Genomic DNA, 16,416 nt, shown 5'->3' on the forward strand with positions numbered 1-16,416 from the left:
GGAATGAAGGGTTTTAGTTTTAAAAAAAGGCTGGATCGGCTGGAATTTTTTTCACCGGAGCATATGAGGTTGAAAGGTGACCTTATGGATGTTGATAAAATCATGAGGGGCATAGAGAAGGTAAATAGCCAGGGTCTTTTCCCTAGGGCGGAGGAGTTTAAAACTAGGGGGCATATTTTAAAGGAGAGAGGAGAAAGTCTTTAAAAGGATGTGAGGGACAGTTTTTTTTACACAGAGAGTGGTTTGTGTGTGCCAGATGAAGCAAGTAGTTACAACTTTTAAAATACATCTGGATAAGGTCATGAATAGGAAGAGTGTACTAAGATATGGGCCTAAAGTAGGCAAATGTGATTAGTTTAGTTTGGGAACATGGAAGGCATGGACCAGTTGGGCCAAAGACTTTGTTTGCATTCTGTATGACGCTATGAGTGCAGTACATTAGGAGTGATATACTGTTGGAGGTCCTCTTTTTGTTTAGAAATGATGCTATATCCCTTCTGATTCATTCAAATGAACATATAAGGTCCCAAGGCACTATTTTGAGGTGTATGTGTGTGTGTGTGTGTGTTTTGCATTGGCCAATATTTACACTAGTGACAATATTTCAAAAGTTATAAATAAATCTTGAAAATAGTAAGTCAGGCAGCATCTGTGGAGAGACACAGAGTTATGATGAAAGATCAACGTCCTGAAACATTAAAAACCAAAAGAACTGCAGGTGCTGTAAATCAGAAACAATGGCAGAAGTTGCTGGAAAAGCTCAGCAGGTCTGGCAGCATCTGTGAAGAGAGTTCAAAGTAAACAATTCGTACTACTCTGGGGATGGGTCAGCGGATCCAGGAGGTTAACTTGGATTTCTCTTCACAGATGCTGCCAGACCTGCTGAGCTTTTCCAGCAGCTTCTGTTTTTGGTGCTGAAACATTAACTGCCCTGTTGAATATTTTCAACATTTCATTTTTTTTGTAATTCCAGATTTCCAGTATTAGATTAGATTACATTACATTACAGTGTGGAAACAGGCCCTTCGGCCCAACAAGTCCACACCGACCCACAACCCACCCATACCCCTACATTTACCCCTTACCTAACACTACGGGCAATTTAGCATGGCCAATTCACTTGACCTGCACATCTTTGGACTGTGGGAGGAACCGGAGCACCCGGAGGAAACCCACACAGACATGGGGAGAACGTGCAAACTCCACACAGTCAGTCGCCTGAGGTGGGAATTGAACCCAGGTCTCTGGCGCTGTGAGGCAACAGTGCTAACCACTGTGCCACCATGCCGTCCACAAAGTATCTGCAATCGTTTCATTTCCTATTAGTATACTTCAAAAGTGGCTGTGGAGATTTCTATGTGACCATGAAAGGCACTATACGAATGCGAGTTCTATTTTCTCCTTTGGCTTTAAATTAGTTAAATTCTACCTTCTATAAGCAGACAGAAAAATTCCACACAATGGTTTTAATGTGCTATGAAATAGAAATTGCTGGAGAAGCTCAGCAGGTCTGGCAGCAACAGTGGGGAGAAAAAGCAGTTAACATTTCGAGTCCAATGACCCTTTTCAGAATGAGTCATGGGCCACTGGACTCAAAACACTAACTCTGCCTTCTCTCCACAGATGTTGCCAGACCTTCTGAGTTTCTCCAGCAATTTTTGCTTTTGTTTTAGATTTCCAGCATCTGCCGTTCTTTGCTTTCTTTTAGGCTTTATTGTGTTGTTTGATAATGTCACACAATGTGGTTTCACTACATTTGCACATTTGCTTTTAAAACAAATTGATGGTAGGTGGGTCCTTCATTGGTGCTGGGGTGGGAAGGTATTGGCGTTATTATGTTGTATTCATGTTGATAAGAAATGTAATGTAAAGTAAAATATTCTTCCAGTTTGGGCATGGCATATGAAGAGGAAACGATCTCCAAACAAACTTTTTAAAAATTCAGTCAAGGGAGGTGGGTATCAAAGTCATCATCAATTGACCATCCTTAATTGTATTGTGAGGTTGGTGTTATACCATCGTCTTGAGCTGATGCAGTTAGTGTGGTGTTGGTATACACAGTGCTTTTAGAGAGCAGGTCACAAGATTTTCACCAAATGAAGCAGAGGAATGGCAGTAAAGTTCCAAGTCAAATGGTGTGTGGCTTGGAAGGGAACTTGTAAATGGTAGTATTCCTAGGTGACTTCTTTAATGGTTCTTCTAGTGTTAGTGGAACCTGTATATTTGGAGTGCGATGTTGAAGGAACCTGGGCAAATTGCTACAGTGCTTCTTTTAAGACGGTATATACATCATTGGTTTGATAGAGAATAAAAATACCTTGACACTGCTGACCAAGCTTAGCTGTTTTAATTCTTAAAAAGAACAAGAGCATGATACAGAGAGGGAGTAAGTCACATTTACACTGGGACAGTGTAGGGAGGAGTGCCCATGTAGTTGCTGGTTCTGCAGGATTTCAGATCATTTGAACCGAATGTTCAATGTTCAATCGTGGAAGACTGGAAGGATGTATGTCTCCTGTTTTTTTTTGTTGGTTAGCCTGTCAGGCAGAGTTTGTATGACATTACTCCACTTACACCCTTTGAACAACTTAGTGGAGCTCACATCTATTGAGTACTTCCATAGCTTTCTAAAATTTCCAAAAGATTATCAGCTAAGATTGTTGATTCAATCAGCTTCTCTAAATAGTGTGGCAGCAATGGAACTGAAGATTGCTTAAAGAAAATCTTCAGTCCATTTGATCCTTAGGACAACAGAGGTCAGGATGGATTTGATTGATTCAGGCCAGATCTACTTGGTTCATCGTGACTGATATAGTGCATTTTAGTTGTACAAGTTCACAGACAAAATCTGGTATCCACGCGGAGTTGGCACCATAGGAAGTTCCAGGTGAGATTTAAACTCCACCTCCACTGCCTCTTCAAGCGCTCTGACCCCATGTTCATTATTAAATGTGACCAATTGTATTTTTTCAATTTTTGTGGACCAGATAGATGCAACTTATGAAGCCTCAACCTTAAATCCATATCTTTATTGATTTGAATATACTTAAGCTGATGACACAAACATTCAGAATCAGTTTACCAGTGAGAATCCAACACAAAGTAAAACACTTTCCAAATTTCCAGGCCCATGAAATTTAAACTAAATCGAGTAGGAAATGCCTGGACTCCAAAGACTAGACTATCAATAGCTTGTAAACCACAGCTTGGTTACTTGTGAGGTGTAGTACAGGTTAGAAGCATTCATGTGCTCCCTTTATACTTATCAGTTAACCATTTCCCAATTCAGACTAGGTTATAAACAGAATTGCAGTTGCAATTCTCATTAAGCACTCTCAAGTCAGTTGGAATATAGCTAAACTGCAGAATAAAGTTTCCTTGCTCTTGCCCACATTTAATTGATTTAACTTGATTTAAGCTGAAAATGTGTTGCTGGAAAAGCGCAGCATGTCAGGCAGCATCCAAGGAACAGGAGAATCGACGTTTCGGGCATAAGCCCTTCTGAAGAAGGGCTTATGCCTGAAACGTCGATTCTCCTGTTCCTTGGATGCTGCCTGACCTCCTGCGCTTTTCCAGCAACACATTTTCAGCTCTGATCTCCAGCATCTGCAGTCCTCACTTTCTCCTTGAAGATTTTAACTTGATTTAACCCCAGTCTCAGAAACACCGTTGTAACATCTCTATTTCCCATACCACACATTATGGCCATAAGTATGGCTTTCTAAGTACGTTTGCTAGTCATTTGGCAAATTATGCTAAATTATAGTAAGTTTGAGCATTAAAATTACTGCAATAAAACTGAGCTGAGATTAAGCTATCCCAATGTTGATAACGCACAACCTGGTGTGACATTGACGCATACTGACCAAAATTGTCTGCGACCGGATGCATGCACTGCACTGAGCTGACAGATACCAATTGTAGGAGGTGATATCATTTGCATCAGTCTGGGATAAAAATTGGAATATTCTCAGTTCTTAGTGAGGGTAATTGTTGTGCTATTTGCCAACAATAGCTAGCATTTTCAAGCAAGCTGGAGACAAATCTGAGAAAAACACAACTTAATAAAACTATTTCAATGTTTTGCAGTTACCTGGATTTCATATTTGAAATAGTATTGTGTGAACTAGCTACTTGACCATAATCAAATTACATCTTTCATGAGTTATACTACTCAGCAAAGTTCCCTTACCTACTCCAATTTGGACTTTTGCAATAAATCATAATCAACTGACAGATGTAAAAAACAGCAAGTAAACATCCATTGACATGAGTCACAGAACTACAGGAGATAGAAAATCTACCTCATATTCAGCAATCTTTAGGCTGCAAGAAATAAGCCTCAGTCAGGCCCTGCAACAATGACATTTACAAAGCCTTTATAAAACAGGAGTGCATCTAAAGATACTTAACAGAAGTGAAATTAGCACAATATAACATCAGTCCATAGATGGACATGTTTTGACAGGTAAATAAAACTTTGGTCAAAGCTTTAGGCAGATTTTAAAGAAAGAGAGCAAGGCAAGGAGACAAAGTTTTTAAGAAGGTTTCATAGTGTAGGGAGTAGACATCTGAAGGCACAGTAAGGTGAAGGGACTGGGAGGGCCGAGGAGGGTTCACACAGTTGAGTTTGAAGGATTTAGAGACCTTGGGAAATGGTCAGGCTGGAGAAGGTTACCGAGATCGGGAGGAGAATGGCATTGTCAATTGTGCTAAAGCTAGCACAATTTGTGGAGGAATAATGCAGTGTAAATTCAGTCACACGTAATGCCGTTCATGACATTGATAAGAAACCTTTGAGTGCTGTGGCACTGGTGTTACAATAGTTTCAGTCAGTTCCTGCACTGACTTACAATAACCTTACAGCGAGTGTTTGTACCCTTACCAGAAAATTGGCTGTAATAAACACTGAAGCTCATGTTCTTCCCTCATCAAAAATATTCAGAAACTCGAGAATAGAGCAAGGCTCTGAATAACATTCAGGATAATATGAGGCTTTATTTTTTGATTTTTGAACTAAACTATTTTTTCCCTAGTTGTCGTCTAAAGCATTCAATAGTATTAAAAATCCAACATCAAAGGCTGGAAATGAATTATTCCAGTGTAATTTCAGCAAGGAAAAAGCCTAGATAATAGATATTTTCTAATCAATCTGCTCTGAGATGCTATTTCACACCTCTGGGGTACATGGGGCTTGAACCTCACTCAGAGCTAGGGACACTACCCTTATATTTTAACCTACAAGACTGACGCAACATGGTTTTGAAATGTGACCTGGACCCTGAGATTAAGCAGTTGATTTAATTGGTCATGCGTGCCATATGATCCCAATTATCTTATCTCATCCAGGACACGGCTGTGAGTACCCCAATTAAGTTTTTGTACCCTTAGGCAAAGAAACTATCCTTGAGTTCCTAATGTAAATACTCATATGTGTGAATTGTTTCCAGATGGATGAATAAGAAGAGCAAAAGAATATTAGGCAAGCCTTTCTGCAGGAAGAATGTTTTCTGTTGGCTCATCTATCCCCTCACACCCACTCAGATACTTAAAAAGAGAGCAAGGTAATTACAGGGAAGTGGCAGAAAATGGCAGCAACATTGGTTCAAGCCTTTGAAAAATTGAGAAAACATTACAGACGATAAAATGCGGCACTGGAAAAAGCACAGCAGGTCAGGCAGCATCTGAGGAGCAGGAGATGTGACGTTTTGGGCAGGACCCTTCTGATAGCCCTTTGTTTACTGGAGAGCTAACTGGACAAAATCTAACAAAGTTCAGAGATTGCTGCTAGGTATCGGCATAGCCCAGAGCACCACCACTGCTCCTATGGAGTTGATACTACATGAGATGGTCACGAGGACGTGTACAACTGCATGAATTGCAATTCCCCATTCTGCAACTTTCTTGTAATTATCTAATTCCCTACAAGTTTCACTGATGTGATTTTTTTCACTTCCTTCATTCGTATGCTCACGGAACCTATCCAAATCAGTGCCTACAACTATGACTAATTATGCTAATAAATTGACCCACAGTGGGTTAGCACTGCTGCCTCATAGCACTAAAGACCTGGATTCAATTCCCGCCTCAGGCATCTATCTGTGTGGAGTTTGCACATTCCCCCCGTGTCTGTGTGGGTTTGCTCCGGTTTCCTCCCACAGTCCAAAAACGTGTAGGTTAGGTGAATTGGCCATGCTAAATTGCCCGGAGTATTAGGTGTAGGGGAATGGGTCTGGTTGGGTTGCTCTTCGGAGAGTCGTTGTGGACTTGTTGGGCCGAAGGGCCTGTTTCCACACTATAAATGATCTAATCTAAATTAAGTGGTCTTGCCATTCTCCTGGGCTTTGTGTGTGTTCTTAACTATTTAGATTTGATTTATAGAATTACATTAAATTTTCTTTGAAGTGGAGCTGGGTACCCAGATGTGACCTGAAATGTGAATTAAACCACTAGCTTTCAGCCATTAACATACTCTGAGGTACTACCTAAAGGAAATCTTCAAATTTGTCAGCTTTAATGTTTGTACAATTATGGAAATAATGACAGCATCTTGAATTTTAGCAACGTTAACTTAATAAAGTGTTCCCAAAGTGCTTCACAAGAGCATTATCAAGCAAAATTTGAGTCCACACCACATAGGTGATACATAATGTAAAGATTTTAATTTGTTTTGGAGATCTTTGTGAAAATATCTGCTCTCAGCATAATTGACAATTTCTGTTTTGCAGAAAAAGTTGAACACTAGCCACAGGTCCAAGCAGCTGACAGCAAAACATACAATACTCTGCTGTCAGCAATGCCACAAAGCCAGCTCAACAGAAACAACTGCAGACTTACTATTAACCCTGTCAGCAGCAGCAAATCCCTGCTTCCTTTCACTTCAGTTTCTTTGTCCTTTTTTTAATCTTTCTAGAACTTTTTCTGTTCATTTAATCCCGAGATATGGAAAATACTGACAAAAGCTTCATCAATTGTTCATTCAGGGCTGTTTTCACATTGGAATAACTGAGGAAACTTGACTGGTAAGGAACATTATTTATTGCTGAACACCAAACTAGAGCTACTACTCTGTACACCATATATGAGCTATAGTCGCAGCTTTGGAGAAGCAGTATTACAGACCCATCCTTGGCTCTGCTTTAACTGAAAACAAAAAAATGCAGGAGATCACAACAAGTCATCTAGACTTGAAACATTAGCTTGCTTTCTCTCCACGCATGCTGCCTGACCCGGTGTGATTTCCAACATTTTTTGTTTTTAGTACAGATTCCAGCACTTGCAGTAATTTGTTCCTACACTGGATCTGCTTTTCCTTATTTTCTAATTAGCCTATACTGAGATGTTATCACACACCTCTGGAACAGGTAGGATTTAAAGCTGGCCCTCCTGGGCCAGAGGTAGAGACAGTAACACTGTACCACAACAGTCCTAGCCTGGGTCTGTTTCTCTTTTTAACACTGCTTTTGCATCAGATTTCCAATGTGCTCAGTTTTTTTTTAAACAAATTTCTAGTCAACCTTTTCAGAGATGTTGTGACACCCCTCTGGAGCAGGTGGGACTTGAATCTAGGCCTATTGGTTCAGTGGTAGGGACATTACTAATGCATCAAAGAAAAGATCCAGCCATTGCAGGTTATCCAGGATACCCACACTCAATCAGCTCCAAGGAGAGATTAATCAGTGATTCTTCATGGACTCGCTAGGGTTATCACAGAAATTATGGTGGTTAGTCTTCTCTTTGAACAACATCAGTCCTTGGGGTAATGTTACTCTCATTGTGAGTGGCACGGTGGTTCAGTGGTTAGCACTGCTGCCTCATAGTGCCAGGGAACCAGGTTCAATGCCAGCCTCGGGCGACTGTCTGTGTGAGGCTTGCTCCAATTTCGACCCGCAATCCAAAGATGTGCCGGTCAGGTGAATTGGCTCTGCTAAATGGTCCATAGTGTTAGGTGCATTAGTCAAGAGTAAATATAGAGTAGGGCAATGAGTTTGGGTGGGCTACTTTTCAGAAGGTCGATGTGGACTTGTTGGCCTGTTTCCATACTGTAGGGAATCTAATCATTACAGTGTTGAGGCGTGACTTCCAGCATTGTGACCCAGTGATAACAAATGAAAGGTTTGTAGTGTCCTCGCAAATATTTACTCTCCACCAACACAGCTAAAACATATTATTCAGTTGTTAACTTTTCACTGTTTGCAAAACCTGGTTGTTCACAAATAGCCTCTTGTGTTTCCTACATTACAGCAGCGACTGCACTTCAAAAATATATCAATGGTTGATAAGTACTTTGGAACATTTTGATCTTGTGAAAGGTACTATATAAATGAATCTCTTTTTGCTTTTGGTGTTACATATAACAGTTAGGATAATTTGTAACTTGCAGGGAAACTGGGAGGTGATGATGTGCCCACACTTTTGCTGTTCTTGCTTTTCATGGTTCTAAAAGTTGTTGGGTTCTTGGTGAGGTACCACAGTTCCTCAAGTACACACTGCAACAACAGTGCACCAGTCCAGAAATGGGACAGCAGTAAAACAAATTTCTGTCACACTCTCCAAAGAACATTTTGTTCCTGTTATATATAGTTCTTGAAAATGTACAATCTATTTAAACATTCATTCTATAACACATTGAAGTAAAGTTTGATGCTATGTGATAGTATAAAACACATGATAGTAAATTGGCATTTATATAAAGGATTTGGATGTGCACATAGGAGTTATAGTTGATAAGTTTGATGACATCAAAATTGGAGGTATACTGGACTGTGAAGAAGGTTACCTCAAAGTACAATGGGACTTGATCAGATGGGCCAATGAGCTGAGGAGTAGCAGATGGAGTTTAATTTAGTTAAATAAGGGGTGCTACATTTTGGAAAGACAAATCAGGGCAGGACTTATACACTTAATGGTAAGGTCCAAGGGAGTGTTGCTGAACAAAGAGACCTTGGAGTGCAGGTTCATAGTTGCTTGAAAGTGGAGTTGCAGGTAGATAGGATAGTGAAGAAGCCATTTGGTATGCTTTCTTTTATTGGTCAGAGCATTGACTATAGGAGTTGAGAGGTCATGTTGTGGCTCTACAGGACATTGGTGAGGCCACTTTTGGAATATTAGAGTCATAGTCATAGAGATGTACAGCATGGAAACAGACCCTTCGGTCCAACCCGTCCATGCCGACCAGATATCCCAACCCAATCTAATCCCACCTACCAGCACCCGGCCCATATCCCTCCAAACCCTTCCTATTCATATACCCATCCAAATGCCTTTTAACTGTTGCAATTGTACCAGCCTCCAACACTTACTCTGGTAGCTCATTCCATATATGTATCGCACTCTGTGTGAAAAAGTTGCCCCTTAGGTCTCTTTTATATCTTTCCCCTCTCACCCTAAACCTATGGCCTCTACTTCTGGACTCCCCGACCCCAGGGAAAAGACCTTGTCTATTTATCCTATCCATGCCCCTCATGTTAATATTGTGTGCAATTCTGGTCTCCCTATTACAGGAAGAATGTTGTGAAACTTGAAACGGTTCAGAAAAGATTTACAAGAGTGTTGCCAGGGTTGGAGGATTTGAGCTATAGAGGGGGGCTGAATAGACATGGGTTATTTTCCCTGGAGCTGAGGGGTGACCTTATCGAGGGTTATAAAATCATGAGGGGCATGGATAGGATAAATAGACAAGGTCTTTTCCCTGGGGTGGGGGAATCCAGGACTATAGGGCATGGGTTTAAAGTGAGAGGGGAGTGATTTAAAAGGGACCTAAGGGCAACTCTTTTACATAGAGGACAGTACCAGAGGAAGTGGTGGAGGCTGGTACGATTGCAGCATTTAAAAAGCATCTAGATAGGTATATGAATAGGAAGGATTTAGAGGGACATGGGCCAAGTGCTTGCAAATGGGACTAGATTAGGTAAGGATATCTGGTTGGCATGGATGAATTGGACCGAAGGGTCTGTTTCTATGCTGTACACCTCTATGACTCTATGGCAGCTTATTTTATATCTCTCCTGATATTTAATTCTGTTGAAAAGTTGCAATGTCAATATTTTACCTTATTTATTTTGTTATACAGCATCACTGTTGTACCACCCACAATTCCAGGTTTCTATCATGCTCCAGCTTCCTATTCATATCATAAGTAACACTGGCTTGACTTCTAAATGTTTTGCTTTTCTTATTGAGAAATGTAGGTGATGGTTCAAGGATAGTACCAAGTTTGAAATGAGTAGGAGGGAATTTGTGATAAATCAAACTGATGAGACACCACTTTCTATGTCTCAAATTCTTTATGACTGTCAAATGAATATACACGGAAGAGTATTGGACATGCAAAAAACAACACAGAAACAGGTTTTAATAAAAACAGAAAATGCTGGATATAGTCAGAAACAGGCCATTTGGTAGCAGGTCTATGCTGTTGTCTAAACTCCACACTGGTGTCCTCCAACCATGTTTCACCTAGTGCCTAACCATTCATCATTTAGTGCTTAACCTTCTAATTCATGTTATCTTCTATACATCTCTAGCTTTCATTTAAATGGATCTATACAATAAAGATTTCTGGTCCACACACAGATGTACGGATTATTGTAATCCTGTATTTCCAGTTAATCCTTTCGCCCTTTATTCTCTAATTAATCAGCTATCTATTTTTTATTTGGGTCCTTCAATTGCATTATAACCTTTTACATTAAAGGGTAAGTATATACATCAATGTCACTTCTCAAGATACTTTTAGCCTGATCTATCCATAGTTTATAATCAAGTCCTTTCTGTTTTAATGTTTCAATGAGGGCGTAAGCTGCCAGTAAGAATCAAGATATGCAATTTTCTCAATTTGAGAGGAAAACAAGTGAATATGAACTCATATGTGGTTAACAAAGCCCTTCTAACTCCTTTAATGAAGCAAGAGTCTTGTTGCTCCCTGTGGACCCCTCTATTTATACCACATGTCTGGTTTTGATGAACACTGTTGTATCATAAATGGAAACTGATCCCACCCATCATGTGGTTCAGACAAACGGATATGCAAGATGTTGTTGGTTAAAAATCTAAATAAAACTCAAACCATCGTAATTTTTATATAAAATAAATTGGACACGGTATAAATATAAAAAAGAAATTCTCCATGCAGGAGTGTTCATTGACATTATTATTCCACATGTTTAATGACCCTTTCTAGCATGCTTGATGTATAAATTCTCTTTATTCTTTTCCTGGGGCAAAATTTTAAATGTGACCAGCATAAAGTAGTCAGATGCTTTAAGATAGCCTTAGAACATGCACAACTATGCAAAAAGGAACAATAACTCTTTCTCTGGCTTGTACCTTCTGATTAAAACCCTATAAAACTATTAAAAGGATAATTAGGGTCATTATTTTTATGTAACTCCTTTCTTAAAAAATATCTGCCTTCTCTTCAATCTCCTGCATTTCTCATAAGTTAGCTTTATCAATTTGTGGGGTCAAGTTAATGTACCATGGGAAGGGGCACTGCTGATCCTGTTGACTCTGTTCTCACTCAAGGTTTAACCTAAATATTTATTAGCGCCTTTCGTGACCTCAAAACAACCCCAATGCTTTTAAACCAGGAAGGTATTTTTGATTTGTAATCCTTGGTATAAAAATAAAACCAGGTCACCAATTTTCATACAAGATCTTATAATTAGCAGTGTGGTATTAATCAGATAATCTATTTATAGTAACATTGCTGATAAATGTTGATGAGCACACAAGGGAAGACTGTACTGCTCTCCTTCACATATTACCCCAAATTGCCTTATAGCCACCTGAGAGGACAGTTGGGAATTTGGTTTATCATCTCATCCAAAATATAGCACTCTAATAGTGTATCACTCCCTTCACACAGCGTTAGAATATCAAACTGAATGAACTGCTCAAAACTTTGAACTAGATTGTAAATCCATGACCTTCCCTCAGAAGACCACTGAACAAGAATTGAGGCACATACATTGTATTGAAACTTAGACCTTTTGCTACTTCCCTGACTGAATTCAGCTAACTCCAAGTGAGACTGGAACTTTTAGTTTGTTGAGTCTCATTTCTTTCCTGGGACATCAAGGATGTCTGCAGCACACTTTAATGCAAGCGCCCTAATTATGTTTCTCTTTATAACAAAGGTACCGCACCACCCCGATCATTTTTCTTTTTCTCTAATGATATATCTTTATCAAAGGTTGATGTATAATCACACCCTGCAAATAGCCACCATTTATGTTTTGTAAGACATATTTTCTGTCCATGTACACTCCATTCAAATCACCTGTGAGTGGAAGATGAAGCAGTGCTGGCATGTGATTTATTTGTGCTTTTAGAAGTAGGTAAATCTGTGAGTGTCTTTATTGAGACGTAAACACAGGGGAACAGCTCTGGCCTGAGGCCTGAAGGTCCATTACATCAACTTCACTTGAATAGACCATCTGACCTGCTCAATGTACTAGGCTTTACTGTAATGGAAAGAACTAAAAATGCTATTACATGGAATGGTAATGAGTCAGAAAGGTTTCTATATGATTAACTTACAAACATAAAGATGTTTTCTCCAAGCAATTTTTAAACAGAGGTTTAATCACGCTTACAGACAGCAGACAGCTTGTGGTATAGAGCCACAGTTGTAACAGGAGTTCACTGTTACCAGAGCTCATCTATACATTGGAAATGCATTTCACATGTAATCTCCAACTTCTTCAAAGTGTTATGATCATCTCATGATAAACTTCAATTCCTTGATGACTCCGCGGATAAATGGTTTCTGCATGAGTCATACATAATAACAACTAGCATTTATATGGTGCTTATACCATGAAAGTTTAATATGTGTGGTGCCATGAATTCCGTCTCTTTCTATCCAACTTATTGTCATAGATCAGACAAGGTGATTATTCATACGCCATCACACCCTGCTGGGAACATTTCAGAAGTATGCTGAGATGTGCCTGTCTATTCCTGTCTCTTGACCCTCTAAACCCAACATTATAGCAAATCATTTCAGAAACACGCTGCTGCAGGGCTTACATTACAAGAGTTATTTGGATAATTATGTGTACACTAGAATTATCTGTTATTGAGAAGGAGTAAAAATGCCAAAGGCAAAGCTCCCGTCTTCTGATCAACATTTGTTTTAAACTAATATCTTCTTTTAAACAAAGAAATATGGTAAGTGTAAAAACTGAATAGTCAAATTGACTCGTGCTCCATTGGACTAGTAAGACATCAATGTATCTTGAAGAGAAGATGATAAAACTGATATCAAACAAATGAAGGAAGAAACTGTAGGAGAAAGGGAAAGTGGAAATGCTGGAATTGTGGTGTTTCGTCTTTTAGGAATAATGAACACATTTGAGCAAGAAATTAATCTTGGCCAGTTTTGGGTTATCAGCCTCACGCTCTCACCAACTCCTCATGCAACTGCCCTGGCATCATCCAATGCATATCTCTCTGACAAAACAAAGGCTTCTCTCCCTTCCCCAACCTGATAACCTCCAATATCCTATTCTATTTCTTTTGAATCTATTTAAATCTATGCCTCAGTCTCCACAACAGTATTGTCCAGCGAAGAAAGTCAATGGCACATTGATTTGAAGTTGAACAGAATCTAAATTTGAAACTGAAATTAAAATTGCATTGAGATAGAAGTTGAATGAGAACTTTAATTTGAAATTGCAACAGCAAACACATTACACCAGACTCCAGAAATGGGAGGTGAACAGTACGGGAGCCCATATCATATTTTGTTCTCTGAACTACAACTGCTATGGGAGGCCCTGGCTTGTGACCAACCAAGATGCAGAAGGCTTCAAACAACCCATCTGCCCAACCCTTCAAACATCACCTGTTCCACATGTGGCAGCTGAATCTGCAGATTGTGCATTGGTCTTAGCAGCCATCTCAGAGCCCATCGAACCAGAGGGACTGCCTCAGAGAGACTGCCCTGGTTGTTAAATTAAAGGTGAGGAAATACTGAATGTTAGTTTCAGATTTCCAGCATCCGAATGATCTTGCTTTCATCTTACTAAAATGAAAAGATTTCAGTTGTTAAAAGTTGGCTTCCTTTGCTTCCCTTAGCCCTAAAACTATTTTTAAAATACCAGATAAAAAATATATAGACATTAGCTAGAGACTGGCATTAAGCTTTACTAGTGTAGGTTTTCTCACAGGAAAGCTCTGACTGGCAAATTCAAAACTCTAGGTAGAGGTTTGTCTCCACAGTGTGTGCATGCACTTTTCATTCCAACAGTGTCCCCACCCTAAACCAGGTTGGTGTACAAGCTTGGCACCTTGTCAGTCAGGGAGTGCTGCAGTCACAGCCTAGGCACAAGTGCGTATCTTTCCCACAGCTATGGTGGAGATTATAAGGCTGGTCTGAGGGGAAGATGATGGTGGTGGTGGTAACAGTTGCTCAATGAAGATCAGAGGTTGTTGTTGTAGCTTGATAGGGGTGGAGCCAGGCTGGTAATCACAGGAAGGTGTGCAAAAATGAGGGCTGGTTCCCTTTTGTGGGAGAGACTTCGTTAATTTATGTTCGGAAGTGGCATGTTTGCAAGTGTCAGGCAGGATCTGACCATGGAAGGTCATGGGGCCAGGAGCAGGTGAGCATGAACCAAAAGCAGTATTGGGATATGTTTCAGTGCTGGCATGCAGTCATTTCTGCCTTTCAGGCTGGCCAGTGTTAAACTTAGAAGAGAGATCCACTCTGAAGTACCAGATTGAATAACTAGATTGAAATAACTTCACAGAGGCCAGTATCCAGTCACCAAGTCACTCTTTATTTACACTTAGACAGTCCTTGACTTATTCAGCTCCCCCAGAGCCAGCTCTCAGAGTGAACAGGATGTCTGACACTTCTGTTCTCACCTGTCAGCCAGGGCTCCCTGATTGGACCAGATTAATAACCCCAATCAGGGAACTCATATTCTATGAGGTTCACCTGGCTGACCTCTTTATAATGAGTACAAATAGGTTGTTTGGAGTGGGTTAGTTCACACACACACACACACTCACACACACATATCCATCATGACTGAACAATAATGTCAAGGTGAGTTTAAATTGAAGACCTTCAAAATCCAAGTGTTTAAATCAGGGTGTGATTGATTGGTTCAGATAAAGTAGATACAGAGAATAGTAAATTTCTTTCTCCCAGGTTAACTTGCTCAGGATTGAAGCCCTAATCACTCAAAACAATCTCTGTCAGGCAGGACATGTTGTTCCTACTTCTGACACCAGATTCTTAAATCTGTTCAGAACTTGATTTCAACAAGAGCTTCCTAGGTGTGTCCACCATCTACAAGATACAACTCAGGAGTGTGATGGAATACGCCTCACTTGTCTGGATGAGTATAACTCCAAAAAAACTCAAGAAGCTCGACACCATCCAGGAAAAACAACTTACTTGCCACGACACCACCAATGCTCAGTAGCAGCAGTGTGTACCATCTGTAAGTTGCACTGCAGAAATTCTCCAAAAATCCTTAGACTGTACCATCCAAACCCATGACCACAATTATCTAGCAGGACAAGGGCAGGAGATACATGGGAAAACCTCCATTCAGAAGTTCCCCTCTGAGTCATGCACCATGTTGACATGGAGTCATATCACTCTTCCTTCAGTGTCATTGGGTCAAAATCTTGGAATTGCCTTCCTCATAGCAATGTGAGTCTAACACATGACATGGATGAGAGCAGTTCAAGAAAGAAACTCACCACACCTTCTCAGGGGCAACTAGGGATGGGCAATAAATGCTGATCCAGCCAACGGTCCCCACATCCAATGAGTGAATAAAAAAAATTGGAAATACCTTAGGGATGTACTCAAAGCATCTCTGAAGTTATGAATGATACCTATTGACTCATGGGAGACAAAATCAGATATTGCTGGAAGGAAAATCAGCATCTGTGGACAGAAAGCAGATTTAATGTTTTGGGTCCAGTGACACTTCAACAGAATTGATTGTAACTCGGAAATGGTTGAAGATTTGGTGAGGGGAGGGGGAAGGAGTAAACAACAGCTGGAAAATGGGAAGCCTTCAGAAATGAGATAACAATAATCCAGAGAAAGTATATTCCTGTCAGGGTGAAAGGGAAGGCTGGATGATTATAAAGAAATTGAGGGTTTGGTTAAGAAAAAGAAGGAAGCATATGTCAGGTATAGACAGGATAGATCGAGTGAATCCTTAGAAGAGTATAAAGAAAGTAGGATTATACTTAAGAGGGAAATCAGGAGGGCAAAACGGGGACATGAGATAGCGTTGGCAAATAAAATTAAGGAGAATTCAAAGAGTTTTTACAAATATATTAAGGATAAAAGGGTAACTAGGGAGAGAATAGGGCTCCTCAAAGATCAACAAGGCGGCCTTTGTGTGGAACCACAGAAAATGGGGGAGATACTAAATTAAT

This window comes from Chiloscyllium plagiosum, chromosome 36, assembly GCF_004010195.1.
Source record: "Chiloscyllium plagiosum isolate BGI_BamShark_2017 chromosome 36, ASM401019v2, whole genome shotgun sequence".
Taxonomy (NCBI): Eukaryota; Metazoa; Chordata; class Chondrichthyes; order Orectolobiformes; family Hemiscylliidae; genus Chiloscyllium; species Chiloscyllium plagiosum.